This window comes from Rattus norvegicus, chromosome 8 (assembly GCF_036323735.1).
Source record: "Rattus norvegicus strain BN/NHsdMcwi chromosome 8, GRCr8, whole genome shotgun sequence".
Taxonomy (NCBI): domain Eukaryota; kingdom Metazoa; phylum Chordata; class Mammalia; order Rodentia; family Muridae; genus Rattus; species Rattus norvegicus.
In genome coordinates, this window is record NC_086026.1 from 62,174,478 (window position 1) to 62,195,299 (window position 20,822).

The 20,822-nt window shown below is 41.6% G+C and overlaps 1 long non-coding RNA gene across 10 annotated transcripts in view; it reads right to left on the bottom strand.

Moving 5' to 3' along the window:
• Positions 1–20,822, bottom strand: part of LOC108351705 (uncharacterized) — a 53,552-nt gene that overhangs the window by 20,068 nt on the left and 12,662 nt on the right. For 8 of the 10 annotated variants that reach the window (XR_005488190.2, XR_005488187.2, XR_005488185.2 and 5 more), the window contains exons 3-4: positions 9,263–9,370; positions 5,956–6,051 (exon numbers count right to left, since the gene is read on the bottom strand). This is a non-coding gene — a long non-coding RNA (uncharacterized LOC108351705). The remainder of the gene's footprint in view (positions 1–5,955; positions 6,052–9,262; positions 9,371–20,822) is intronic. The other 2 variants (XR_010054184.1, XR_010054183.1) reach the window with 1 other exon arrangement.

Sequence of the window (20,822 nt, forward strand, 5' to 3'; positions counted from 1 at the left end):
AGGGTCTTATTTTGTAGCTGACCTCAAATTCAATAAACTTTCTGCCCTGGCCTCCCAAGTGCTAGGATTACAGCTCTGGGCCACCACCAACAGGCTACAAGATGCTCTTTGTGTACACAATATTTAGACATTAAGTGTAAGATATTTCCAAACCACCTCCAAATTAGTCTACACCATGAGCAACAAAATTAAACCTAACTTGTAACGCTACTTCTAAGCATGCTTAGGTCTCCTGCACTTTGATACCAGTTTTAAATTATATGTCCTATGCCTAACCTTAGTGGTAGAGAATGAGCTGGCAATTTATGAAACAATGCCATTCTTGCTCTTGAATGTGGGTAATACTTATAAAGAAGAGGATGAATCAGTTGCCTTCCTCTATACAAAAGAGAAACAAGCCGAGAAAGAAATTAGGGAAACGACACCCTTCATAATAGACCCAAATAATATAAAGTACCTCGGAGTGACTTTAACAAAGCAAGTAAAAGATCTGTACAATAAGAACTTCAAGACACTGAAGAAGGAAATTGAAGAAGACCTCAGAAGATGGAAAGATCTCCCATGCTCATGGATTGGCAGGATTAATATAGTAAAAATGGCCATTTTACCAAAAGCAATCTACAGATTCAATGCAATCCCCATCAAAATACCAATCCGATTCTTCAAAGAGTTAGACAGAACAATTTGCAAATTCATCTGGAATAACAAAAAACCCAGGATAGCTAAAGCTATCCTCAACAATGAAAGGAATTCAGGGGGAATCACTATCCCTGAACTCAAGCAGTATTACAGAGCAATAGTGATAAAAACTGCATGGTATTGGTACAGAGACAAACAGATAGACCAATGGAATAGAACTGAAGACCCAGAAATGAACCCACACACATATGGTCACTTGATTTTTGACAAAGGAGCCAAAACCATTAAATGGAAAAAAGATAGCATTTTCAGCAAATGGTGCTGGTTCAACTGGAGGTCAACATGTAGAAGAATGCAGATCGATCCATGCTTATCACCCTGTACAAAGCTTAAGTCCAAGTGGATCAAGGACCTCCACATCAAACCAGACACACTCAAACTAATAGAAGAAAAACTAGGGAAGCATCTGGAACACATGGGCACTGGAAAAAATTTCCTGAACAAAACACCAATGGCTTACGCTCTAAGATCAAGAATTGACAAATGGGATCTCATAAAACTGCAAAGCTTCTGTAAGGCAAAGGACACTGTGGTTAGGACAAAACGGCAACCAACAGATTGGGAAAAGATCTTTACCAATCCTACAACAGATAGAGGCCTTATATCCAAAATATACAAAGAACTCAAGAAGTTAGACCACAGGGAAACAAATAACCCTATTAAAAAATGGGGCTCATAGCTAAACAAAGAATTCACAGCTGAGGAATGCCGAATGGCAGAGAAACACCTAAAGAAATGTTCAACATCTTTAATCATAAGGGAAATGCAAATCAAAACAACCCTGAGATTTCACCTCACACCAGTGAGAATGGCTAAGATCAAAAACTCAGGGGACAACAGATGTTGGCGAGGATGTGGAGAAAGAGGAACACTCCTCCATTGTTGGTGGGATTGCAAACTGGTACAACCATTCTGGAAATCAGTCTGGAGGATCCTCAGAAAATTGGACATTGAACTGCCTGAGGATCCAGCTATACCTCTCTTGGGCATATACCCAAAAGATGCCCCAACATATAAAAAAGACACGTGCTCCACTATGTTCATTGCAGCCTTATTTATAATAGCCAGAAGCTGGAAAGAACCCAGATGCCCTTCAACAGAGGAATGGATACAGAAAATGTGGTACATCTACACAATGGAATATTACTCAGCTATCAAAAACAACGACTTTATGAAATTCGTAGGCAAATGGCTGGAACTGGAAAATATCATCCTGAGTGAGCTAACCCAAACACAGAAAGACATACATGGTATGCACTCACTGATAAGTGGCTATTAGCCCAAATGCTTGAATTACCCTAAATGCCTAGAACAAATGAAACTCAAGACAGATGATCAAAATGTGAATGGTTCACTCCTTCTTTAAAAGGGGAACAAGAATACCCTTGGCAGGGAAGATAGAGGCAAAGATTAAAACAGAGACTGAAGGAACTCCCATTCAGAGCCTGCCCCACATGTGGCCCATGCATATACAGCCATCCAATTAGACAAGATGGATGAAGCAAAGAAGTGCAGACCGACAGGAGCCGGATGTAGATCGCTCCTGAGAGACACAGCCAGAATACAGCAAATACAGAGGCGAATACCAGCAGCAAACCACTGAACTGAGAATAGGACCCCCGTTGAAGGAATCAGAGAAAGAACTGGAAGAGCTTGAAGGGGCTCGAGACCCCATATGTACAACAATGCCAAGCAAACAGAGCTTCCAGGGACTAAGCCACTACCTAAAGACTATACATGGACTGACCCTGGACTCTGACCTCATAGGTAGCAATGAATATCCTAGTAAGAGCACCAGTGGAAGGGGAAGCCCTGGGTCCTGCTAAGACTGAACCCCCAGTGAACTAGACTGTTGGGGGGAGGGGGACAATGGGGGGAGGGTGGGGAGGGGAACACCGATAAGAAAGGGGAGGGGGGAGGGGGATGTTTGCCCGGAAACTGGGAAAGGGAATAACACTCGAAATGTATATAAGAAATACTCAAGTTAATAATAAAAAAAAATAAAATAAAATAAAAGAAAGAAGAGGATGAGCCAGTCTAATAAAGTAATTATTGTACCCTCAGAGAACCGTGCTCTGAATTCCATGAGGTTTCCTCTCAGATAAGCTATTACCCAACAGAACATACGTTATTTTGGAAGCTGGGGATCTGAGCTTAAGCTTGTGAAACACCTCCCTGTGTAGCTGGTAAAAATGAAGAATGAGGCCTCATCCATACCGAAGCATCTGAAAGTTTTAAGAAGATAATCCCTCTATTTGACAAAATTTGAGGACTACAGAAACATAAGCAAATACTGTTGACTTTTACCTTCGTCTAAAATAGGAGCATATAGACAAATATGGTGTTGAAAAATGACACCAGCAATAAAATTATTTTTCATTTATAAAAACCTTTGTAACAGCTGATTCTGAAAGCATGAGGCACTAATGGATTAGTTCCCCTACTACACAAAATACGAAACTGGATGCAACGTGGGAGACCGGCATTCTCATAGGTCAGACGTGAAAAGCACGGGGCAGAGTCCCGGAGAGATGTGGGAATAAGAGATGTGGGGAGATGCTGTCTAGAAAAACAGGACGGAGAGCAGTCGTCACACAGGAGAATGCTCACTCTGCTAAGCTGACACATTTGAGACCAGGTGCTGGCATCCAAAACTTTTGTGAGACTGGGGTCTCAGATCACAATACAGATGTTTCTGTCAGGTCTTTGCCCAAAGGGCAGTGTGTGTACACAGTGCTGAGCAAACAGGTTTTGGAGACTGAGAAATGAAGGAAGATTTAAAAAGGCTGGAAGAGTCTTCTCAGTACCTAGTACGTCCATTTGGGAGGCCAGAATCCCTTAGGAAGAAAGACGTACCCTACGATAGGAATCAAGATCTTCCAGTAACCTACCCAAACAAAATTCAAAATTAATTTTTAAAGAAGTAACAGTCAAGACTCCTTCAATATAGATCTTCAAAATATTATCTTCAAAAAATAGACATGTAAAGTAGTTCACAATCAGGAGAAGTAGAAGTCAGAGCCATTGATAAAGAAGACGATACTGGCATTAGTAGATAAGAAGGAAGTCAAAAGCAGCTGTGTGCAAGGGCCCGGAGCGATGGTTCAGCGGTGAAGACTGCTTGCTGCTCCTGCAGAGGACCGGAGTTCAGTGCATAGCACCCATGGAAGGTGGCTCTTAATCCCTCCAGCTCCAGGGGCTCCAACACACTCTTCTGGCTACTCAGACAGCAGCATAAATGTGCACTAAGGCACATAGTGGTCAGCCTTGAAACCATATATATCCAAATAACAGAAACACTCACTCACTTAGCATATTGTATTTTATACATATTTGTGCATACACACACATGCACACACACATATCCACCAACTATAACTAAAGAAAAGGAGCCATCAACTTGAGAATTGGGGAGAAATGGGTAAGTTTCAGGAGAGAGTAGCTGATAGGGGATTTGGGGGAAGAAAAGAAAAGGGGAGTGCTGTAACTAAATCAATTAAAAATTCAAAAAAATAAAAATAAAATAAATCTTCGAACAATAACAAAATACATTCATACTTAAAGGGTGGCTATTGCTTGAACCGATGGAAAATCTGAACAAAAAGTAGAAACTATTTTTGAAATAACCAAAGATAAACTCTGTATATAAAAATTATATTTAAATGAAATTATATTAAAATGAAAAAGTCACCAAATGGAGAAAACCTATAGGGAGGGGTGATAGAGGTTGGGAGGAAGATTGTCAAGACTAAGTGCAGAGCAAACAGAATCACCAAATAATATATGAGTTATCAAAGAACACTCAATTCGTCAATCAAATTTTTCATCAAAAGAGCTTAAAACAACTTACATCATACAGAATAAAGGGTAAATGAACTAGAAATCAAAATGATAGAAATTATACTGAAGAGAACAATTTTTAATTAACAGAGCTGTCCATTTAATTACATTTAGAAAAAATAAGTGCTCTAACCTATGTAAAATTGAAATATCTGAGAGAAATGACGAAGAGACAGGGAAGCAATTCAGAGAAATTGTGATCAGAATAACAGCATCACATTGTACAGAATTCATAAACTATGCACAAGTGAGATCGACGACAATCATATGACAATGTAGAAATGAGAGGATACATGACCGATGTGCATGTGTTTTACATAAAGACACATAGTGGAGTTTGACGTCTTGAGCATCTTCATGTGCACAGCCCAGGGGCAGTAAGTGTACATGCAGTGTACATGGGCAGCCATCACAACTGTTAGTTGCCAGAGCTCTTGGATCTTCCTTGAATGAATCTCTGTCCATTAAACACATATTCCTTGTTGCCTCCTATCTGAGAGTCTCAGCAGCCATCATGCCACTGTCTATATTTCACCTCTCTATCACTTCATAGAGATGCAAACATACAGCATTTGTCTGTCATGATGGGCATTTTTCACTTAGCTCAATACCCTTCAGATTTAGCTGTGCTATACCACATTAGAATTCCTATACCATATTAGAATTTCCAAAGGGTAGATAATAAATAGTCTATTGCATATGTATACCATATTTTAAAATTAGACATTCATTGTAATTTTTTTTTGCAAAGGCTTTTGTCCTGCATGTCTCTCTGTACTGAGAATTTTGTAATTTTAGTTTCTTTTAAAAACACAAAAATATTGTGGGAATATGGTTTTGTTTTAATCCCAGGTGTGGGATACAGAGGTGCCTCCCAGGGACGTGATTTTGTCAGCTTCAGACACTTTTTGCAAGTGTGTGGCGTTTCAGACATTTGATATAAATGTTAGAGCCCTACGTTGTCAGGTTGGTTGTTTGTGGTTTGTTAAGTAGCACTTCACAAAGAAGAAATGAGAAGAAGAAATAAGATATCCTGACTGCAAAGATCAAACCCCTAATCAGCAGGAGGTGGTCTAATGATAGAATCACCCCCTCAGTATTTCCCCTTCTACCCTTTTCCCTCTCTTATCTAGTTTTAGATGGTTGAAAGGGTGAAAGAAAAGGGGTAGAGAGAGGTGGAAGAAAGAGGAACCCACAGAGTAGCAAAAGCCCAGTTACATCTCTCTGCAACACTTGTTTGCCTGGTGCCCTAGGAGGCCAGAACAGAAGGACAGATCCCCAAGGACTGAATTTCCAGACAGTTGTGAGCCTCCGTGTAGGAATCAAATGTGGGCCCTTAACTGCCGAGCCATCTCTTCGGCTTCCCACCCCGTATGACACAGTCGTTTATTCATCCGTCTGGCTGTGGACACTTACCCTGTTTCCACCTTTGGGCTACAGTAAATGATTCTATAAATATTCATGTGCAAATATCTCTTCACAGTCCTGCCTTCTTGGCTTTTGAATTTACACCTAGAAATGAAATTTAACATTTCTTAATGAAAAGTATCACAGTGTTCCTAATTATGAGGGTCTGGCTGGGAATACAGCTCAGTGTAGGACGCTTCCACATAATAAGACCCTAGGTCTAATGGGCATCGTAGCAAAAGTGAAAACAAGCGAGAGGTTTAACTGGGGGCAGGATGCAACAGACACATCCAAAAACATCTTTAGAACTGATACAACTGAGCCAAATTTTAATAAAGAAATAGGATATGTTAAGAAAATCGCCAACCCTCTTTGCCTGATTTCTATCCCAATGTATGTAAAGTAAGTATTACCTTCAAGTACACACTGATGTTCACTGAGATACACTTCACAGTGTACTGTTCTGGTTTGAACCTATGTCCCCTCACAGGGTCATGTTGAAAGCTTGGTCCTTAATGGTTGCGTTTCTTAGGGAGCCTATGAGACCCTTAAGGGGTAGGGCCTAGCTGGGGTTACTAGCAGTGGGCCTTTGATAGTTATACCAAGCCTCTGGTTCCTGCCTTGGTCTTGGTTTCCACATCTGCCATGGTGTGAACAGCCTCTGACAGAGACCTCTACCCATGATCTGAGCTGCCTCTCTATGCCTTTCCCACCAAGTTCCAAAACTGTGAGTCAAATATATTACTCCCCAAGTTTCTTCTATTAGATAATGCATTCGTGGCAATGCAAAAACAAACAAAAAAATAATAAACACACCATAAAATACCTCAGCAGATCCCAGAAATCTAAAATCATGTGTGGTAGAGTTTCTGAACACCACAGAAATAAATTAGGCATCAATAAAAGAATATTAAAATTAAGTAACACACTCTTATATAATCCTTAAGTCAAAGAAGAAATCACGAGGCAAAATTTAAATCACTGTGAACTTAATGAATATGAACGCATACTAAAAATGTAAAGGATACATCTAAATTAATGCTTAACAGCAAGGGAGAGAATTTGAGTTGAAATTCTTCTATTTAAAGGAAGAGGTTTAACACTGATTAGCCTGGGGGCCAGAGGGATGGCTGACCCTGGTGACCTGAGTTCAATCCATGGAATCCATGAAAAGGTCGAAGGACAGAACACACACAGCATGTGTGCACACACAGAGACACACAAACACACACACGTATCAGCAGCAACAGCATTACATAATGTTTAAAGCTGATTACCTAAATATCGCCATTTTAATCATAAAGTTTAAAACCAGATATCAGTGAAGTAGAAACTAAGCAAACTATAAACCACAGTAGAGTCAAAGCCACTCTACGGAGGTAAAGCCTGAGAGGCTGTGGTGGTGGCTAAGAGTCTGGTAACAAAAGCATGGAGACCTAAGTCTAAATTCCCACCTACAGTGGGAGAGCCTTGTGTGGTCGCATGTGCCTGTAACTCAGAGTTGTCGGAGGGCAGGGACAGCAGGGACCCTCAGATCGGATGGCTGCCAGTTTAGCTCCAGTTTAAGTGAGATACCTTGTCTCACAGAAGTAATGTGGACCATGCTACCTGAACACCCACAGCTTTCTTCTGGCTTCTGCACACGTTCATGAGCATGTGTATCAGCACACAAATGTGTGCATACATCACAGGTACTAGCACACATAAATGCAAATATACAGTTAATAACATTCTAAGACATCCAAGAATGGACTGAGAGAAAAAAATAAATTACCAAGTTTGGAATAAAAAAGAAAGTACTGTTTCGGGCATCATGGAGCTAGTATCAACGATGGCTAGCAGGCTTAATCTAGCTATTATTTTTGTACATCTTGAAGGCTAAGAATAATTTTCTTATACTTTGAAAGGATCACAGAAAAAAAGCGCTCTGTGGTGCATGAGAACTTTATGAAGTGCAAAGACCAGAGTCCACAAACAGTTTCGTTAGCCCACAGCCACACTTACTCTCTTCTCTATCGTCCCTGCTCACTTTCCCATACAATGGTGTTGAGTGACTATGATAGAGACACTGTTTACGAATCCCAACCTAAAAAGGAGAATTGCACACTAAAACCCACTACTTTGTGCATTCATATATGCTAAGAATACCGTAAAGGGAGATGGTGGAATGTTCAGTGGGAAGGAGCACTTATTACTCTTGTAATGCCCTAGCTGGGTTGCAGCCACCCACATGAAAACTAACATCTACAACTCTGGTTCCAGAGGTCCCAACACCCTCTTATCCACAGAAACTGCATGCACATATATACATAGAGAAAACACACATGCACATAAAGGAAATACATCTTTTCAAAGGGAAAGGAAGAATGAGAAAGAAATAGCACCAAAAGCTTTGCATTAGCTAATAAATGTAAAAGGCTGGGCGCGACTCTGCACATTTGTAATGTCCTCATTTGGAAGGGGGAAGCAGGACAAGCAAGAGCTCAAAATCATGCCAACCATGACCACATAATGAGTTAGAAATCAACCTAGACTACATGAGACTCTGTGTGTGTGTGTGTGTGTGTGTGTGTGTGTGTGTGTGTGTGTGTGTGTGTGTGTGTGGCAGGGGGGGTTGAGATAAAGGAAAGCACAATTTAACAAATGTGATTCACACAAAATATATGAACATGAATTAGATTTTTATTTGCAATGTAAAATTTTTCCTTAGAAACCCCTAAGCACTTTAATCTACTAAATTCAATTATAGAAGGACTGTAGACCTAAAGATGAAGGGCACTGTGAGAGAAGAAACATCAGAAGACAGTTTTGAGATTAGAAAGTTTCTAACCAGGACATTAAAAAGTAGCAACCAAGGGGGACCACACAGATAAGGTAGCCTATTCCAATTAGAAATCTCTGCTCATCAGAAGGTCCCACTAAGAGAGTGAGAAGGCCAGCCACAGATGGGAGATTTCTGCAGCACATATCACTGACAAACATTGCTATCTAAAGGACAAAAGGAGCCAGGAATAATATGGAGGTTTTTTCTTTTACAAATGAGGAAAAACTTTGAACAGTCACCACACACAAAGGGGGAAAGCTGATAAACATGAAAATCGGTCTCTGTCATTATCAGGGAACACAAATTAAACCACAGCGGGAAACACCTGCCTTTTGCAATTTAGCAGCACCTCCTGTCCTTTTAGGAGTGCCAAATTTCCTCCATAGCCAAATTTCCATTTGAAACCCACCTCTTAGCTATTCCCAGCCATGTAGCTTGGCCCAGCCTGAGTTCTAGAAAGGGGAGATGACTGACCCAAGCTGACAAACATACCTCATTTTCCAAGGCTGCAAGGTTGACTGTGAACATGAACTATCAGATCCATCAAACCACGAAAAGCTATTCCTGCAGCTTCAAGTGAGGAAGTGCCTCTCCTTTCAGCTGGAAATAACAAAAGGGCCTTTTACTTTGGTTTCTCCTGTGATGGAAAGCAACACCCTGTGACCTAGAACTACATGTCAAGAGACACCAAGCTCAGATAGACAACAGAGGGAACAATTTTCCAAGGTGTCTCTATTGAGCAGGTGTGTGGTATCTCACCTGAAGCCACTCCCACCCTGATATATTCAGCTGTGCTGGCCAGTAAATTTCTCCATGGAGAGAGTCTTTGAGTTAGACTTCTCATGACTTCAAAATGGTGCCCTCCCAAGGAAGAAGGCTGGGCCAGTAAGAGCTTTTACCACCAACCTAAGCCCTGCAGGAAGAGAATCAACGTCTGAGAATTGTGTTCAGTTTCCACATGTATGTCATGATATGCATATGGCCAGCTGAATAAACACATACACACACACACTTAATAAATGCTTTTGAATGATAAGAAATACTTTTTTAAATGCTGTCCTAATTGACGAGTTTGTTGGCATTCATTGGTGTTTTCTAATATGCCTGTGAACTTGGTAGGTACTCTTTACTCATGACATCTGAGGTTTCAAATTTCATGATATGTATGGAGGAAGAATGCAGATGCCTTTAGAATAGCTACCAGGTAGTGATGGTTGTTGTTGTTTTAATTACAGCTCATCCTTTGCTATTTAATTAAATGGTCTAATAAGAAGCTACTGGGTTTATTTCTAAAGACTCTGCAGAAGGTGCACATAACCAAGCAAACCTGGTTAAAATGGCGTCCCACCCAACATCACTGCTAAGCTCCAGCCTCTCCTGAAGGGTGACCTGATTTGTCAGATCTATGCAAAATCTCTTTCCAGGGATAAGCTCCTCTTATTGGCACAAGAACCTCAGTCTTTCTTCCCACAGAATAAAGATTCTGAAGAATGGGGTACATCTACACAATGGAACACTGTTCAGCTATTAAAAACAAAGACATCATGAATTTTGCAGGCAAATAGATGAAGCGTGAGAATACCATCCTGAGTGAGGTAATGCAGACCCAGAAAGACATGTATGGTGTGCACTTACTTATAGGTGGGCACAGCCATAAAGTGCAAGACAACCATGCTGCAATCCACAGACCCAAAGGTCAGAACGCTAAGCAGAAATATGCTGTATGAGCAGGATTGTAGTTCCAGGCCAGCCCGAGTACAGACCAGCACTGCTAAGGTTTTTTAATATTTTTTTACAAATTATGGAAACAACAGTTCTATTGTTGAAAACCCAAACAATAAAATGTGTCGCTTCTCCTAGGTTAGTCCTGAGATTTCTAGCTCCTTCTCTCTTCTTGTATATCACTTAGCCCCCTTCTGTGTAACTAACACATGCCTTACAACTGAGTCTAACCATCAGGCTGACTGCTGCATGTGTTCAGATAATACACTTAACCAAGGTCCTGTTGGGCCTTCAGACCATTCCCAAAATTTAAACCTTCTATGTTGAACATTTCATTTTTTCTCTTGCCAGAATACCTCCAGTGAATTAATGTCAGAAATGAATGTTCTAAGACATTTTAAAGCTTTCAGTGTGTGTCAGTATTCACTTTCCGTTTGTTTTTAAATTGGGGTACAGAGATGGATGGCTCCGTAGCTAAAGCTTTGTCTTTGAATGAGATTCAAATTCAGACCAAGTTCAGATTCCCTGAACACACATAAAGCCAGACATCATAGTACACATCTGTAACTCCAACACTCCTACCATGAGTTAGAGGGCTGAGTCAGGACAATCCTGGAAGCTTGCAGACTAGCTAGAGCAGCACAGAGAAGACAAAGAGACCCTGACTCAAACAGTGTGGAAGGAGAGGATCAATACCCAAGGGTGTTTGCTGACCTTCACACACAGGCATGTGCATATCTGTACTCACAAACATGAACACATATATACACATCACACACATACACATACATACACACCACAACACACACACACACACACACACACACACACACATGAATTATACAAATTGGTACTTAAAGACTCAAACTTAGTGTTGAATCTGGTAGTTTGGCAAGCCACTCCTTGCCCTAAAACCCCTTCTTCCTTAGGGAGTCTCTATAGTTTCCACAGTTTTCCTTAATTCCTAAGGAGGAATTAAAGCAAAGGAAAGAGGTGGATGACAATAAGCCCTTTCTTAACTCATGTACAAACCTGATTATCAGAATCACATAAGGGACTGTCTCTATATTCCATGATTTTCTTTTAAAGCAAAAACCACATTTATTGAATGCCTGAAAGCATAAAATGTCTGAAACAGAAAAAATTCCTAGTAAATAATTGTGAAGAAATAAATGAAAACATCTAGAATTTGAGCTGGATCTGTTCTCATCCCCAGGTCATACTCGTAGACATCTCATGAGATCTTCCTCTGACTCAGATTGAGACTCACTTCCGAAAACAGACTACGATGCATGGAGGAGAGGACGAAGTCCATATCTTCTAGACCAACCAGATTCTACCCTGGGCACTTGAAGTGTTAATGTTCCATGTTTTCCGAGAAAGATTGCATTAATTCTAGGACTCCAATGGTTCTTCAATGTTGCTAAGATCTACATGCTGCCCAGTTTCAGTAACTGACTGTGTTTATTGTTTGCAGCCAACAAACTTGAAGGTTTACCCAAAACCTGGATCTTCATCTTCATCAGCAAAGCCTCATGTGGTGACAAGGTCTTAGAAACAGGAAACTGGCATGGCGGTGAGTGCTGTCCTACCTTGGAAGTAGAGACCAGTTGCTCATGGCAAACTGCTGAGAGCAAGTCCCAGATGTCTTGCCAGACACTCCATGAGAGTGTGGGCATATGATTGGGTAAACCTCAGACGTCTCGGGAATGGCTTTCATTGTTCTTTCTCCATATGTAACAAGAGAACAGTCGGGGTGCTCTGCATGTATGGCAAGCACAACAGCGGCTACGTGAATTTTCCTATCAGAAAAGTTAAACCTAGTCTTAAAAATACTGCAGGTAGAACTCATACCTTCTGGAACCCAATTATGAGAACTAGCTGTCCTTGAATAAACCTGCCAGAAGTAAAAAGGCCTAAGGTTATTTTTAAAAAATATTTTATGACTTTTTTAATGGCTTCAGGTTTATGAAAAAGGCAATTCAAACCATCAGAAGCAGAGAACGGAAATCAGTTAGTGTAAAAACAACCTTAGAAATGTATTTAACTTACAAGCTCCATCTTAAACATCGTCCCCTTCAAAACAACTCTGGGTTACATTTACTCACATCGTCCATCTGATCTTTCTATCTAGCCTGTATCAGCCGCTCCCCGAGTCAGGGTTTCAATTCCTGTTCTGTAGCCTGTTCTCTGAAATCCATCTTCACAACTGGGCCAGCCAAACCCTCTGTCCAAAAAGCTACCACTGAGATAGCCCAGTATGCAGTGAGAAATGCCTGCATTAGAGCCAAGAACAAAGACCATTCCCTGTCCCACCAGCTAGCGGCAATCTGAATTTACAGTCATCATCCGTGGTATAATGATCAAGTGGCAGTCTTAGCCATGCATCCCTAAGCAGTTTCAGCACCGTGTGAACGCCACAGAGTGAACTTCACACACCTGCACAGGAGCATCTACCATACACCTGGGCTATATCACCATATGACGAAACCATTGTGGTAAATGTGGTCCACCACTGATCAAAGAGTTCTGAGGGACATGCGGAGACCAAGCCTTAAATATCCCTGAGCCTCGACGTACATCTGCAGATTGGACATCATGAGCCCCCTGAAGGATGCCACAGATGAATGGTACTTCGTTTGCTTTACTTTCCCCTAGTATGTTCTTAGAAAAGCATTCAGCACATTCCTTTCCTGTCCTACAAGGCTCTGCGTGTCCAAGAGCTCGTCTTCGCCAAATGAAATCCATGCCCCTGCCAGGCTTCATTCTCAGCTTGTCCGATTTGTACCTCTCCTTTCTCCATGGTATATGCTGACTCCTTAGACATAATGACTTCACCATGTTCTGACATATACCACAGGTGCAAATTCCCAGGCCACAATCTCAGATGTCTAGGAATGGAATGTTCTTCATGTTTCTGTGGTTACATGGGATTTCCAGGAGCCAAGGTCCAACTCTAATTAAAGGTGGTTATTCAGTCTTAGCCAAGTTAGTTTTCCCTTGGTCAGAGGAGGCTTTGCTAGGTCTCTTCTGGATTTTTGGCTTCCTCTTCTAAGAACTGAAATTCATTTATAGCAAGAAGGTGGGGGGTGGTGCTTACAACCAAACCTAATGATATGAATTAGATCCCCAGGCAAATGTGAGAACAAACTCTTACAAATTGTCCTCTGATCTCCACACACACTAAAGCATCTGACCCCCACAAACACACAGAGATATAATACATAAACAATTGTAATTTAAATTTTTAGAGCTAAAAAAAAGTATTGTAGCTCAATTTTAAAGCATCTAACAAATGTTTGGGCCAGGCTAGTGGACAAGAAAGGCATTAGCCTCTCCCCCACCCCCAGCCCTACTCGAATGAGCATTCCCATTCTAATGATTCACCAGAGACTCCCATTTGTAAATCGGTGCTTTGGGTCTTGAGTTCTTAGGAGACCTGACTCCTCCACACCCTGGTGAACCTCATCTTCAAACCCAGTCCCTCCACTGATGTACACCCAACTTCACTGATACGGGAAGAAAGCCTCATGTTGAGTCAGAACCCTTTGTCCAGATGGCACCCACAGCCATCTCTAAATGCCTTCTCTGATCAAACCAACAATTGACAAGACCCCAAACAGGAAAGCAAGTCTCAGCTCTCCCTACCATTTGCATGGTATATTGTAGCTTGGGAAACAAAACCCCAAAATATACCATTTGAAACTTTAAACTAAGAATTTCAACTACTGGGAGGGGCTTTCCCCTGTCTCCTTGAAAGGATAGATCTTTTAACAGTCTGTGTCTAAACTCTCTTCCCAGAAGACTCAATAGGCAGGGCAAACTGGTGTGTCTGTCTGGAAAGAAGATTAGAGATGACATGGTACCCAGAACCCATGTGAGCCTTGTCCCAGGCCAATACACTGTCTCTAAAAATAATTAACATTTCTTCTAGAAGTTTCTCTATCTCCTATTGCTTCCTCCCTATGAAGAAGGTATAAACATCTCTAAGTCTTACTGGATCATGTTAACCCTGTGATGCCTTGGGCAGCAAACAAATTTGGGTGCCTTTTTTCCCGTGGATTCATCTAATTCCCATTTCAAGAGACCCTCCTATCAGAACTTCAGAGGGTAAGTTCTCTGTGCCCCACAGGTGCCTATTATCCCCACCTAAGCAAGACTCTATACAAGGTGTCCAAACCATTCCTCACTCTATTGTCAATTCTCATCTACTCTTCCAGAAACACTTTGTACCTTCTCATTTGGAAAAACTGGCTCTGACATATCTATAGTCTTACAATTCTACATTCTGAGTCTTTCAGGGTCAACTTTTGAGACTGGAAAAAAAAAGGCTTTTGCTTTTGATCTACAGGTTCTACTGTGAGTTTTCAATGTCTGATTTAGAACACAGAAGCTGTATATTATCCATCTCTTCCCTGAAGCTGCAAGCCCAGGCTGTCCCAGCTGCCACCTGGAATGGATGGATGGGTTACAGTACAAAGGAAACATCAATAATTGGAGTTAAAAAAAAAACATGAAATGAACTCGAGGTTTCAGTAGAGAAAAAATGACTCAGGAACAAAAAAATAAAAACACCGATTGATGCCAAACATCACCCCTACCATACTGGTTTGGAGCCCTTTTCTTCCAGGCTCATGCTCCCCCCTTGTTCCTCCTGTTTAGCTAATGTAAACTGTTAGTCCTGTGCTTGCCCGTCACTTCCTTGGAGAAGCTTACAGCTCCATCCTTCCATTCCAGCCCCAAAGTAAGTGAATTGCTCATTCTAGAGTCTGGCAGAATCCTAAAATAACCTGCGGTGGTACTCTTCTATGTTTTCCTTCCAGGGTTTATACAGTATGAGACAGCATTACTGCTACTCTGCTAAATTATGAGGCAAAAAGATTTTTGTCAGTGTAATTAAAGTTGTTAATTAGTTTACTTGGAGTTAATCAGAAGAGAAAGCATTCATGCAGGTCCGACCTTATCACAGGCACTCTTTAAAAGTTTTCCCTCGCTGGTTTCAGAAAAGAAAGTAAGAGATAGGGAATGTGGTGTGGGCTTGATGTGCCCTCCCTGGGGACAATGGGGATAAACATGCTGAGAGATGAAAGAGGACGATGCCAGCATCTAGCAAGAAAATGGAGACCTCAGTTCCACAATCTCAAGGAAACTGACTCTTCCAGGAACGAGGAAGCTTCAGAAAAGAACACGGAGCCTCATGAGATGCTCTCTGGCTGACACCTGCTTTTCAGTCTGGTGAGCCTGCAGGCAGAGGGCACGGTGATGCCATGCACTAACTCAGAGAAGCTGTGAGGAGCTGTGAGATAAATGTGCGTTCCCTTAAGCCACTAAATCTCCAGTGATTCGCTATCCCCCCTACCATCTTGTGATTACCCAGTTGTTACTGCATCACAATTGCCTTGGGTTGCTACTATGTCCTGATTGCCTTGCAATTTTTATGTCCAACATAGAAGAAACAAAAAATAGAAAGAAAGAAAAAGAAAGAAAGGAAGGAAGGAAGGAGGGAGGGAGGGAGGGAGGGAGGGAAGGAAGGAAGGAAGGAAGGAAGGAAGGAAGGAAGGAAGGAAAAAGAAGAAAGAGGGAAGGAAAGAGGATATATATTTTTTTTCTTTTTTTTTTTTTCGGAGCTGGGGATGGAACCCAGGGCCTTGCGCTTGCTAGGCAAGCGCTCTACCACTGAGCTAAATCCCCAACCCCGAGGATATATATATTTTTTTTCTTTTCTTTTTTTCAGAGCTGGGGACCAAACCCAGAGGATATATATTTTATATTTATATATTTGTCCATTTTTGTATTAAAATACTGTTACTTGAGTTAGATTCATTAAGTATAATAAATAAAATATTATAATAAAATATAATAGTGACTAGCATAGATGATTTAGCTGTTATTGTTACTGTGGCCAAGAACGATTAAAGCAGTTGTCAAGTCAATGTATTAACACAAGATGTGTTGACAAGTATCTGGATGCATGAGTTCATTTTAGAGAATCTCCATATCATGACACACATCAGATTCAGAAAGCAGAGGTGGGGTGGGGGCAAAGAGGAAGGGAAGACATCAAAAATGAAATGAGAAAGGACCTGCATGAATGGCATTCAGCAGGTCCATTTGGCTACAAAAGATTTCTCTAGAGTAAAGTCAAATTGGAAAGGGCATTGGCCATATAATGGAAGATGCTGGATGCCACACTCTGAGGACGATATCCTATCCTCTAGGAAATGGGAAGTGTTGGTGGAATTGAACAGAGTTGCAATCGTCTTAAGGATGCACGGGACAAGGCAGATTTTGTAGAAAGTGACACCAGTTGAAAAAGCTGCAAGATATTAGTGACCACACTGCTATATGGGAGTGGTTAGAGACAGCAGGGATATAAGCAGAAGACTAGGGAAAGAGACATCAGTACAGAAGCAATGGAGGCCTCATCTTGCCATTGACAACGAAGGTCAAAGCCTTGCAACTCTGCAATCATACATTGAGCATCCCCTTTGGAACATCTCTCAAGAGTCCCTCTACTTAGAAGGAGACTTCTAGACTTACCCTGAGACAACTCAAAGTGTGAATCAACATTAGCAGAAGGTCCTCCTGCAAATATGGATTTGTGATAACAGATAACACCTTCTTTCCCTTCTTCAGCTTTTCAACATTTGAAAGGAATTGGAACTAATTGAATATGGGTAGGCCTGGACTTTTCCAGAAAAGGAAAAAAATAACTTGGTTGCTTAATACATGTGAGCAAGCTCTGAGAAACCCCACTGTCTGCACCCTTTGGCTAGAATAGGGTGCGCCATTCTCTCTAGGAAGGAATCTACCCAAGTTGGATTCTCCATGGTATATGAGCTCTGCAATCCTGAGTGAGGATTCTGGATTGAAGCGATCCTTCCTCCTGCCCAGATAGACAAGGATAAACATTCAAAAATACATAGGCGATGTCTTCCACATCCCTTTTGGAACCTCAACCAAAGCACATCCGTAGGCCTGAACTCTACACCTGACTCCATCTTGAGTTCTGAATCAACTTCACTGGGGCCAATGTTTAGAAAACAAAGGGCAGCTTAATTCTTTCCCATCCTCAGCTCAATGTGTCAAAGTCCTGCAGAGCATTCAACACTCACCTCTCTCGCCTTCATTCTTGTGCGTTATTCACTCTAACTGTAGACCTTCAACTTCTTCAACTTTCCCTTCTCCATCTGTCTCTATACATCTCACAGTAGCCTTGGCTTCTTCGCCAAGGCTCCCTCATCCCCCAGCCAAAGCCTTGCCCATGAAAGTTCAGCCAACCCTTGGGTCCTCTACACTTTAGCTGTCTAGCATGCAACTTCATGAAGACCAAGAGTCCTCACTTCTGCAGCTGACCCTAGGTCTTATTACGAAGTGCAAGCCACTGAACCTCTAAAACCTCCAGTATTTCCCAAACACAGTTTTTTATCCTCCCCTAACCAGCCTACACATTGTGGTCATTATTCAAATGATATTTTGGGTACAAGTTGGGATAATTTGACTCCTTTATCTTTCCACTGTATCCAATACAGTAAGACCCAAATTTGGGTTCAATCAGTGTTGGTCCTTTCTCTTGGAAAAAGAAAAATGAATAGTAATCGGTGAGAGAGTTCACTCAGTGAAGTGCTTGCCTCTCCCAAATGAAGATCTGAGTCTGTTTCCCTGAATGGACATAAACAGTCAGGCATGGTAGCATCTACTTATAACCCTAGCACTGTGAAAGTACAGAAAGGAGAGTCCCTGGGGTAGCCCGCCAGTCTAGCCTAATTTGTGAGCTGATGACCAATAAGAGACTTTTGCTCAAAGGAAGTGGGTAGTATTTCCAAAGATGATCACTAAGATTGTCCTCTGACCACACACACACACACACACACACACACACACACACACACACACACACCAACATGACCACCCTCATAAACATATACACAAGCTAAAGGGGAAAAATGGAGAATCCTGAGGCTAGAAGATGGCTTAGTGGTTAAGAGCATTCACTGATCTAGCAGAAGGTCCAGGGTCAGTCCCCAGGGCTCATGTCCCAGGAATTACAACCACCTTTAACTCCAGTTAAAGAAAATATGGCAGCCTCTTCTGGTCAACATGGGTATGCATGTGGACAAAACGCCCACAAACATAAAATTAAAGTGTATAATTCTGTTTTGTAAGAAAGAGAGAATCATGCTAACCCAGGAAGAGTGCTCAGGCATGCTGGGTAGTAATTTCTAACTTTTATAGCCCCTTCCCATTCTCAAGTCCCACAATATCTATATTAGTGTTTATAATTATTTCTACTGTTCTAGCCTTTCAGTCTGTATGAAAGAAATTTCTCTGGCCAATGAGAGATTGGCTCAGAGCCTCCCATAACCTGGGTCAGGGCAGGCACCTAACACACTTTGGCTAATAGGAATGTAACTTCCTTTGCATCTGTGAGGCTCCATAGTGATGAGACATTCATTGCCTGTAGATCTTTCTTTGGTTCTGGAACTATTTCCTCTAATTTTGAATTCTACATTCAGAAATAGTCTTACTTGGTGGCAGCGGTGTCATTACAATGGTTAGAATTTCAAGGACATTTCTGCCAGTGGGCTTTTCTACCCAAAGAATGTTCGCTAAGGTCAAAGGAGTTAGGCATGAGGACAAAAGCCTACACTCTTTCTATAAGCTTGTGCTATTTTCCACCCAAACATATAGTAAGCCCCACAAATGCACAGTATCAGAACCAACTGGCAATGGTTCTTTCCCTACACAGTTCTATCTGATAAAAGCATCAGGGTTCTAACCACAGAAGCTGGAGTGTATATTAAATTGTCTGCTGAGAAATAAACCATTTGAAGTTTAAAGGTTGGTTAGTGAAAAATATAAAATTGACAAGTCCACTATTTCATACTTCATTCCCTAAAAGATACTGTAGTCTTATGTCATAAAGCAAACTGACAAGACTCAATTTATAGGCAAATGAGTTGCACTTGAGCTCTAGTAGGACCCTAAGTAACCCCCTTAATCTCTCTGAGTGTCCATTTTTCCTGAACCCAAGTTGAACTGGACATTCAGGCATCAACGGATCAGAATTAAGAATGGCTAGAGCAAGGTTCTGGCAGTATTACCTAATGCTTGGCATTAATTAGTTGTTAAATCATGGGGAGATCCCTAGAGCTTGAGGAGATCAGGGGCGGGGGGGAAGTAGTGACTGTTTAGTAACTAAGAGTTTGGAAATATTTTAACATTTTAATAAAAATACATCTACGAGGTTCTGTGTAGCACCATTCCTGCCTCAGCATTGCTGTGTGGAGGGCACTGAGTAACTTCTCCAGACTCCTGAGGTTTCCTCAAGTGGATGACATGAATTCTTGGTTATTTAGTTTGGTTGGAGGATTAAATGGGACACTAGCTGTATGAGGAGGCTATAGCATGTCTAAGACAGAATAGGGACTTATTAAACAGAATCCGCTAATATTGACTGTCAACTTGATAGGATCTAGTATCACCTAGGAGACACACCTCTGGGCATGTCTAGATTAGGCTGACTGAAGCAGGAAGAACCACCCTAAATGGGGGCAATGCCATTCCGTGGACATTTCTTGACTGAATAAAGAGGAGGTGACAAGTACTACCTTTTTTGTCTTTCTCTCTTCATCCCTTTTGCTCCCCCTCCCCTCTCTCTCATTCATTTCTCCCCTTCTCCTCTCTCCCTACTTCTCCTCCTTTGTCTTTTCTCCTCTTTCCCTTCCTCTTGTTTCCCTCCCTCCCACTCACTCCATCTTCTCTCTCCCTCCTCCCCACTATGAATGCCCTGTAATCAGCCATCTCATGCCCTTGCAACCATTTCCTTCCTCACTATGATCAACTATACCCTCAAACTGAGCCAAAATGAGTCCTTCCTTCATTACATGTTTCTGTCAGGTGTTTCCCTCACAGCGGTGAGAAGAGCAACTAATAGAGCAGCCAATTATGACATGAAAAAAAAAAAAGAATCTTCTTTCTTACAATGTTTTTAGAAGGAATTGAAATGCTCAACGTAAGAACTGTTTAACTCTCAGTCATATGGGTCTGCAGGGTCTGCTTATTTTGCACAGCCTGCTGCTAGCACCAGTGCTACATCACTGCCTCCTAAACTGTCGGTGGTTACCCTTGGAGAACTTCACCATTTCAGCCTAGACCTCAGACTTCCAAAAGGCACACCTTGCCGCCCCAGTGAGGGATCTAAGCTTCCAGGCATCTTTGGTGTTCTCACAAGCCACACTCACCACGTTTGTAAGCCACTTGGTATAATGTTAGGACACTCCCTTTCTTCTCCCAGACTCTGGACCCAGGAAAAGGATGGATATCCCTC